General features: G+C 45.3%; 1 long non-coding RNA gene across 1 annotated transcript; it reads left to right on the forward strand.

Annotated features, from left to right (window-relative positions):
* On the forward strand, positions 1-1870 carry LOC112564003. Its single transcript, XR_003099142.1, has 2 exons — positions 1-275; positions 778-1870. It is a non-coding gene; the product is annotated as an uncharacterized LOC112564003 (long non-coding RNA).
* Positions 1871-9347: the final 7477 nt, after the last annotated feature.

Here is a 9347-nt window from a genome sequence, read left to right on the forward strand (position 1 = left end):
ACACCTGCGCTGCGTATTTTGTAGGTCAAATTAGGCCAACAAGTTTGTTGTGAGTGAACTGTTAAAATCAATTGACGACAAGCAGGTGGTGTAGATATGACTGGCAGGCTGCACGCATCTGTCATCATTAGGATCCATCTGCTAGTCATCGCTGACATTCGTCATCGTTGTGGATCCATGTCAGTGTAGACATTTGCCATCATATGGTCCATCTGTTTGTCATCGCTGACATCTCTCATCGTGAGGACCCCGCATTGCCGACATCTGTCATATCTGTAGGTATTTAGACCTCTCATTAAAAATGTTTATGCTTGTGTTGACTTGCAGTGAGTCACTGTCACTCGTATGTGTCATTCTAAGATATCTCCTAGGTAGCCCGTTGCGAATCAGTCGACATTTCGTGCTTCTTTTTGACTGCTGAACGATGCTGCGAAACTTAAATACGCATCACCCTTAACCTATCGGTCGCCATTAGCAACCCAAACCGCTCGGCATGCGTGGGAGCTCAAAAGGCGGAATAAGTGACAAACAATAACGGGCGGGGGAATGTAGGGGGGAGGGGAGTCTTGCAATACGAGCCGTTGAAGGGACACGAATCTGCAAATCTCTTTCTCTCCGTCCTTCCACCCTGTCCCCCATGTCTCACTCTCTCGCCCCCTTCCCTAGGCTCACTCTTTTGTGACCCCCATTTTATTATAGCAGGAGTAGAGACGGCCACATTCACTGGATTATGTGTGACAATGGCTTCTCTGATACCTTTGTTACCTATGTTTTCAGGTCTAGGGTGACGGTCCACAAAACACGCGTACGACCTGGAGTGGACTGATAGCACGCTCAACATTCCGTCTCGAGATGCATTGTGGGTCGACTGCTGGCATGGTTCTGTTGTGGGTGACCCTATGCATCACATGACAGTGGGCGCGTGATGTCAGCTGAATATCAAAGGATCTGTGACAAAGTTTCCAGTCGTGCAGAATGAGGTTTATCTATGTAAACACACCTGACGAAGCATGTATTTGACTATGTGAACACACCTTGTAGAGGACATGTCTGACTATGTCTTTGACATGTGGAAACGAGGCTGCCCTTGGCAGGCTGTTGCTTTATTCTCCAGCGATTTTTCTTCTTTCTTCTGCAACGTCTTTGCTTTTCCGTATCCACAGATTTCTTTTAGTTACAAGTTATATTTGTTTCTCTTAAACTTTCATTTGTTGTTGTTTTTACTGCTTAGTTCTAATTCCTACTGCTCGTACTGTTTTCTATTATCTAAAACTTAGTCTCTCTTTAGATTCTCCTCTAGTATGTATTATCTATTATTGTGTTTCTCTAGCTTCATATTTTCAAAATCTCTCTGAATTTTTAATTGTTTTTAATTTTTAAATTCTTAAAGCTGTAGCACAATGTTTTTTTTTTGGAGATATGCGTTCTCAACACACGGTGTCGAGAGCCCCCGACTAGAGCGCGTGCGATGCCAGCGTTCAGAACACTGGTCCAGTGAACGCTGCACAAAGAACCTTTGTTCCAGCTTTGAAGATGGTGTCATATTGGTGGTCAGATATGCGCCGAGTTCCCTTTGTGTGCCTTGGGCAGTCTTGAATGTCTCGGAGTCTGGACAAGTGTGATTGGCTGTGTGCATGTACGGACTGTCCTCGGTTCTTTGTTATCTTCCGGTGCACAGAGGTCAAAAGAGGTCAGGTCAAAGACAGCAAGCAGTTGTCTTTATTCCCTGAGTGCCTGGCTCACGCACTCATACAAATCCATTGAATACATTTCATTACATTTTCAATTATTTGAGTTTGTGAATCTTCTACTTTGTTAGGTTTGCTGCATTATATGGAAAGCAATTACAGAAATAAATGACAGAGTGACATGTCTTTGCATCATGGATTTGCAGGTATTTAAGAATTACATTTTTATGCTCTAGACAACGAAATTTTCTCTCTCTCTCTCTCAAAAAGACAGAGAGACAAATGACTGGGCTCCAAGGAATTCCTTTGAATTATCAAGATTTATGCCCATCACACACTAATTGAAATCAAATAGTAGACTCGGGTTGAATCAGACAGACAGACGGACGGACGGACGGACAGACGTGAGTGTCAGGATTGATTCTAATGCTGACTTCAATGTCCAGCCAGAGGTCTGTCTGGGGGTCACGAGGTAGCCTGGTTTGCGATCGTCATGTCTTCAAAGCTGAGCTCTGCTAGTCGCGTAGCATTCAGTTGTGTCCGAGTCTGCACAAACCTTGCCTTTGTTCCCCTCAGGCGACCGGTGCGAGTCTTCATTTGTAACAGCACTGCCATGTTATGGACCTGTGAGAGTTTATTTGTCCCTCACAAGCCCACGCCGTCACTCGTCTGATCTTCCATTCCGTTTTTGTTAAATCTGCTTTTATACAGGCTCAGTACGTGCAACCGTAATGCTGCAGCAATAAGATCGACGGTTGTAAACTGCGCTATCTCGCTGTATCCAGGCAAAGGCGGCTGATAGTGTCGCCAGGGTGAGCCTCCATGTGCTTCTGCAAATTCGTGGCGTGTGCGACCAGAGCTGGTGACGAGGCGCTTAGTTGAGTAACTGGACAAAGGCACGTGCCATTATGACGACAGATCTCACGAATGTCAAAGGTCATAACGACGCCTTTAATGGCGATCGATTGCAGTGTCGACCCAAAGAGTTATCACTGCTTCAGTGCGGCACCATGGCTACCACAGAACCGTTGTTCGCAATATGGTGTCCTTCAAAAGCAAGAGCGAATTTGCTCTCATTTCTTCCTCTTTACACATGAACGGTGCACACGCAATGAATCATTACTTATAATTTGGACGATACAGACTGAAATTATTGAGCCTGTCTGACGATGACGAGAGTATTTGGACATATTGCACATCTTGCGATCTTATCTCAAATTCTATAGATGTTCAGTGCTGTAGAAAGTGAAGTGTCATCGCTATTTGTTTTGGCTTCATGGCACCCACTGCATGACACAGCAAGCGTCCCACATCCTCATATCTTACAATAAACAGTAGATATTAATATTTATTCGCTCAAAAAACGTATCAGGCATGTCTGATCGCAATAAACAGGGTTATTGAAGGCAAAGTCCCAGAGCAAACGTTAGCTACATTAAACTAGATACTTATTTGTATTTTGACATATGTCTATGATTCTGTGACATTTAGAGGCTTTCGCAAGTCCTTTGAGGACGGCTTGCCAGTCACATCTTGCTTTGTAGTGGATGTTATTCGCCGGTGGCAAGGTCATTGCCATCACAGGAGAACAAAACAACAAATGTCGAAACAGTCAATTCGTTTCTATCTGAAAACAGGCCCTCCGTCTGCTGCCATCTCGATTCCTCACGTTCTTGTGAGTTGCCCGGTAGTCTGCCTCTCTGGCCAGCGGAGGGAAAGACTCGGTCTTGAGGAAGCCGCCATGGAGCGTGAGTCACCGCACGTGCGCAGTGAGGCGCAATGACCCGCTCGTGAGTATTGCCATCTGCACTGGGATTGGTGCTAGACAGTACTCACAACCATTCTACATACCACGACTATACAGAGAAACTTATCAGATTAAAATGAAGAGAAAATAGATCATCATCAACAGCAACAACAACAACCTCGTCGTTGTCGTAATCATCACCACCACAACTAATGTATGAATAAGCATGTTAAAAAAAAAAATCAGGATATTTCCAGAACTTTATATATTTATTTCCGCTGACACTCTACTTTGTCAAAAAAAAAAAACAAAAAAAAAAAAACTACACTCATATATATATATTTCATTCACTTCAGCAAAAGAACCTTAGTCAGGTGTACACAATTCAGGTGAGCCAGCAGCGGCAACAACAAAGAAAAACTGGTTTATTGAATAGAAAGCGACTAACGCTGATTAAACATAAGGTTAAAGGTCGTTGCTTCAGAAGGAAACAGGACCATGCCACCCCTCTCTTTCGTTATCTGCACTGACTACCCATCCGTTCTCGCATCCAGTACAGACTGTCCGTGCTGTGTTTTAATGTCTTTGCTGGCTCATGCTCTCATTATTTCTCTGATTTTCTTGTTCCTTACTCACCGTGAGACAGCTACACTCCTCGTCTGATGATCGTGTCCTTACTCTTCCTGTTGTCACCAGAACAACAACATATGGTCACAAGATTTTTAGTTACTGTGCATCGAAACAATGGAACTCTCTCTCTCTTTCCATGTCCGCCACCTACCTACAGTGGAATCGTTTAAATGTGTACTAAAAATACAACTCTTCCTTACACATTACTCCTAACAGCAGTCCACACAATACTAGTCTATCTTCAGATCCCATCCTTTTTTTTTTTTTTTGGTCTGTTGGCTACTTCCCTACACGTCGTCTTTGCAGAATCACGATACCCCAGTTCGTGATACCCCAGTGTTGCGTTTTCTATATTAGTCACCTTTTGTTAGTCATCTATATTGTTGTTCTGTCCTTCCTGTACTGTCTATGTCTCGTTCTTGTTTCAACCGCTTAGAGCACACCTTTACGAGCATGAGTATATACTATTTAAATCATGCGTTTATTATTAAGTAGGTGAGTCTCAAGAATGGTCTAGATGTATGATTGCATTTTTAAAGTGTTCTATGATGCACACCTTATCCACAGTTTTATCCTGTAACTACCACTTCTTTTGTTTATTTTTGTATCTGAGCACACTTCCTGAGTAGAACTGCCCCTGAGATTACCAAAGTTGGTCATTGTCATTGTGATACTGAGTTCATTTTTGTGTTATATGTATTTTGTTCGTTCTGTGCACAGGCATGGCACAGGTAGCAAGATTGCGGTCACACCTCAACGCATCCGCGCTACGCATCCCGAAATGTCCGACCTTCCACCCGCTCATTGCAGGAGGACTTACAAGGGGGAGGAGGTGTGTATAGAAGAAAGAGGAGAGTACATTCTAGACAGTAGCTATAGTCCCAATGGTGTCAGCGTGAGCAGAGTTCGCCCCACACAAAGTAAATTTTACTGTCACCGGCAACAAGCACTATGGTTCTTTACCTCAGACGGCTACTGGCGACATGAAGGACACGACATTTACAGGCTGAAAATAAAATCCTAGAGGCTTCTCTCCTCTGGTCTCTCCAGCACTTTCTTGTCATACTTGACAGGTTTCAAAGCTCAGGGCTGAGACAGGAGCGAGACAGCCATACTGCTGTCAGTTGGTGCTTGTGAAGTAGACAATATTACCACCACACAATATAAACTATGTTTATTTTCTACTTTTTATTAGGAGGGCACACTTTTCGGTCAGAAAGAACACGATGACAAAAAGGATGAGACCAACATCCCCCCCACACCCCCGTCATAAGCTCATTGTCTCATTAAGAGTTTTAAAATAAAAGGAAAAATTAGAGGATTATCTAAACGAGTTGCTGACAGGTAGCTGTAACAGCTTGTAGTACATAATATATACAATATAAGTAATCCCCTCATTTGCCTCCCTTGGCTAAGCATGACATAATGCCCGACCATGAAACGCTGGTGACGGAAGAAGGAGGAACAAGGAAATGAAAGCTAACAAAGGTAATTATCTCTCATGAAGATGTCATGACAGGATCGCAACTAGGACTCAATCTATTTTGACAAAAACAAGTAAACACAGGCGCTGTTGGCTGTCCACAAAACAAGAGGTCATTGTGCTATAAACATTGCGCTTTATACTTTAAGACTGTATGAGGATGTCGGTAGGTCTGACTGTAAGCTAAGCCGGATGTGTAACTAAATAAAACAGAGCCTGCTGTACAGGCTAGACTTGTAAATACAGAGCAAACGAGGTCAAACAGCTCAGTGTACAGTCTACTCCCCATAGAGTAAGTACAGAACACAGGGTAACATGGGGTCAAACAGAGCTCACTGTATAGTCTACTCACCATCGAATAAGCACAGAAGACAGGGTAACATGGGGTCAGAGCTCAGGGTGCAGTCTATACTCCATACAGCACAGAACACACTATAGTATATCAGATATCACCTAACCCCTGAGGACCTCCTTCTGAAGAATAGCCGCAGACAAGTCTATATCGGTGACTGCAAACAAAAGTTGCTTGGCATGACGAAGAATGAAATACCAACAGTAAACAAGTACAAGAAAACAAACTCGTAATGAAGTAGTGGGTGGGTTGGGGAAGAGGCAGGGGGTGATTCAAAACGATGGTGAGTACTAACACTGGCCAGGCTCTCGCTGTTTCCGCATCACTGACTTGCCATAATATCACGTGATCGTTGTCACCTCTGTGTGTGTGTGTCCGTGCGTGCAGTTTGCAGTCTATTTTGTGTGCGTGTTTTTCAATGCAGTGTGTGGTGTGTTTGCAGCTTAATCGTCTGAGGTGAAGTCTGACTTTTTATCTTTTTACATCGTCTGTTTTTACGAAAACATTGTTGTGCGCAGTCTGTTCTCCCGGCCTGACAGGTGGAGTGATGGGGAAGAAAGGGGGGCGGGGGTTCAGTAAGCTGCAAGTCAGCTCATATCTCTTTCTTCACCACTCACTCCCTCGCTCCCTTGTGAAGGTGTGTGAAGCGGACAGGGTCACAGGTCACGTACTTAGCAACAAGACCCCGCAAAGCTGCTACGTGACCCGTGTAAGGTCAGAGGTGTGCATCGAAGTCACTCATCCAGACACTAGACGATTTGCTGAATGTATTTTCGTCTTGAACTCAATAAGGTTCACCAAAGGTTGGCTTTAGATACTCGTTGCCTTCACCTCTCAAGGACTGCCTTTCCATCCCCCGAATCTCCATCTCACTCACCTGCAGTCGATCAGGTGTGTCGGGACACGCCCGGGGGGGAAGGGGTGTAGATTTGTGGCGAGGGTAGTCTTCACACTCCACACAACACACACACTACACGAAATGCACACAGTACACAAACATTACATTGCAGTGTAGCGATCATTGCGAGTGAATGTGAATACAGCCATGATCATACCAACACACACACATACACACTATCTTTCTCTCTCTCTCACACACACACACAAGCAATTGCTCACTCACACCCATATTCTCCGACACAATCTCTTCTCACACGCACATAGACAATGGAGATCAGTTGATACGAGCTCTGCACGTGTTATCAAGCTGTGAAACGAACCGACAGACAGACCAAGACGCACACAGATTATCTCTATTTCTTTATATCATAGTGCGTGTTGGAACAACTGAACACCATGTAACTGCAAGCAAGCCTACAAATTAAGGATTATTCGATCGGTGTACATCGGTGTACATGCTAGATTAGCGTGCACGCACACAATCGACTGGCTGGCTGCGCGATATCATCGCTGTACGCTCCTCCCCTCCCCCAACCCCCACGTCACGTGCAGCGCACGGAGGGTCGCACCCCGACTGAACATGAACCCTATTTTCCCGCCCTTCTCCACAGTGTGACTCGTGCACACACATGCACTCAGCCTGGCACCGCGCTAGATAACGACGATAATTCACGAGACGCCTGCGATTGTCGCCTTACTGTTGGTGACGTGCTAATATTCACACACACCCGACACCCCGATATCACGTGATCAATGCACGGTGTTTGTACAGAAACTCCGATGTTTGAGTATTCACCTCCACCCGTATTTCACTCCTCAGTGCATGTACCCCATCCTCCCTACCCACCCCTACGTCACCACACACAGACCCCACCACACGGTTACATGCAGTGTGAGTGGTTCAACGGTCGTTTCTAGAAATGGCGCATTGTAAATGATAGAAAGGAAGTGTATCAAGGGTAATAGTCTTTTCTCTCTCTCTCCGCCTTATAGCCAGGCCATCAGGTTGCTACAGACACGTGTTTGTTGTTGCGAGCCACATTCTGCGTCTGTAGACTCCAAGATAATGCCTGTTGGTAAGTCTGACATTTACGGTCCAACGCCGCGCGTGCGCGTGCAGGGGGGTACGTGGAGGGGGTACGTGGTGGGGTCCCGGGCATGCGCGGTTCGTGTAGTGTGCGACATGTGTAGCAGACCTGGCTGTGTTATCGACTAGGTGGCGTGTGTTTGGCGCATGCTCACTGCACGCTGTCATCGCTGGCGGACCACCACCACTACCACCGCCACCACCAACACCAGCGAAGGCCGTCGCCGTTCGATTATCAGACAAAATGGCGGCTCGGTGTGACTGGGGAACTCTCATAGGGCTGTAGGTCGTGTTGGGCTGCTGCAGTCCTCACTGATGTAGCTAGCACAGACAGTCATTGTCGGTTAGGTGGCGAGTATAGAATTTTCTTAAATTTGATAATAGTTTCTTCAACTATCGATAACCCTCTGGAATAATCAATCATTCAATCATTCATATCCCGGAGAAAGAGAGAGAGAAAGATCGAGTTCCGAAGCACAAATTGTAAGATTTGCACCTACATGAGTGTACTGAAGTCAAATTTATCCAAGACACAGAAGGGATATATATATATGTCTACCATCAGCAGCATATGACAGGATGACTAACACGACACATGCTGTCTTCCTGTTTCCAACACGTGCTCGTGCAAGGTGTCGCCGTCAGACATGGCGGCGTATTCTGCCCCAGACCTGCCTACCCCCATGGTTCCTTATCCCATACATTACCACTCAAAATGTTTCTTCTGTATAAAGAAAGTGTTCTGTAGCATTCAGTTGTTTTTTTTTTAATCAGTAAATCGCGTCATTTTCTCATCTACTGAAGTTGATGCTGTCAGCAATTTTTGGTCCGTTGTCAGAAGAACTGTCACTCTGTCTTTTGATTGGCATCTGCTTCTGACCCGGTCACTAGTCTCTCAAGCTTTTTCCTTGCTTAATGTTTCTGTAAGTCTGGCTCCTCCGTACAGGGCCGCCGAGAGCCAGCCCGGGCCCCGGGACAGACGACCTCTCCGGGCCCCTTGTACTTGTAATCGTAAATTATTTTCCTAGTATATAATGTATGTTTACAATTCGAATCTCAATATCTACACTCAAACTCAACTTCTGCATGTGTAATGCTTGGGTGTTCTGTCCTTAGACCTTTCTTTAAAAGAAAAAGAAAAGGAGAAGAAGAAAAAAAATCCACTGACCAAGGCCGGGCCTCCTTGACAGCCGCGGGCCCGGGTACACCAGACCCCCCTGTCCCCCCCTCTCGTCAGGCCTGCCTCCGTACGCCTTCACTTATTGGGGTACAAAGCATCGCAGTTTCTCTACCGAAGATCCCTAGGTTTTTGCACATAGCTACAGTTTCGAAGCAAGAAGTCTCAATCGGTATTTGCTCCGACAAATTCTTGAGGAAAAAAAAAAAAAAGCAAAGGTGGTTCCATAATTTCGACAACACCGCACTTTTCTCGGGGAGAGCTTTCTGTGAAGGCGGTATCC

The sequence above is a fragment of the Pomacea canaliculata genome, linkage group LG5 (assembly GCF_003073045.1).
Source record: "Pomacea canaliculata isolate SZHN2017 linkage group LG5, ASM307304v1, whole genome shotgun sequence".
Classification (NCBI taxonomy): domain Eukaryota; kingdom Metazoa; phylum Mollusca; class Gastropoda; order Architaenioglossa; family Ampullariidae; genus Pomacea; species Pomacea canaliculata.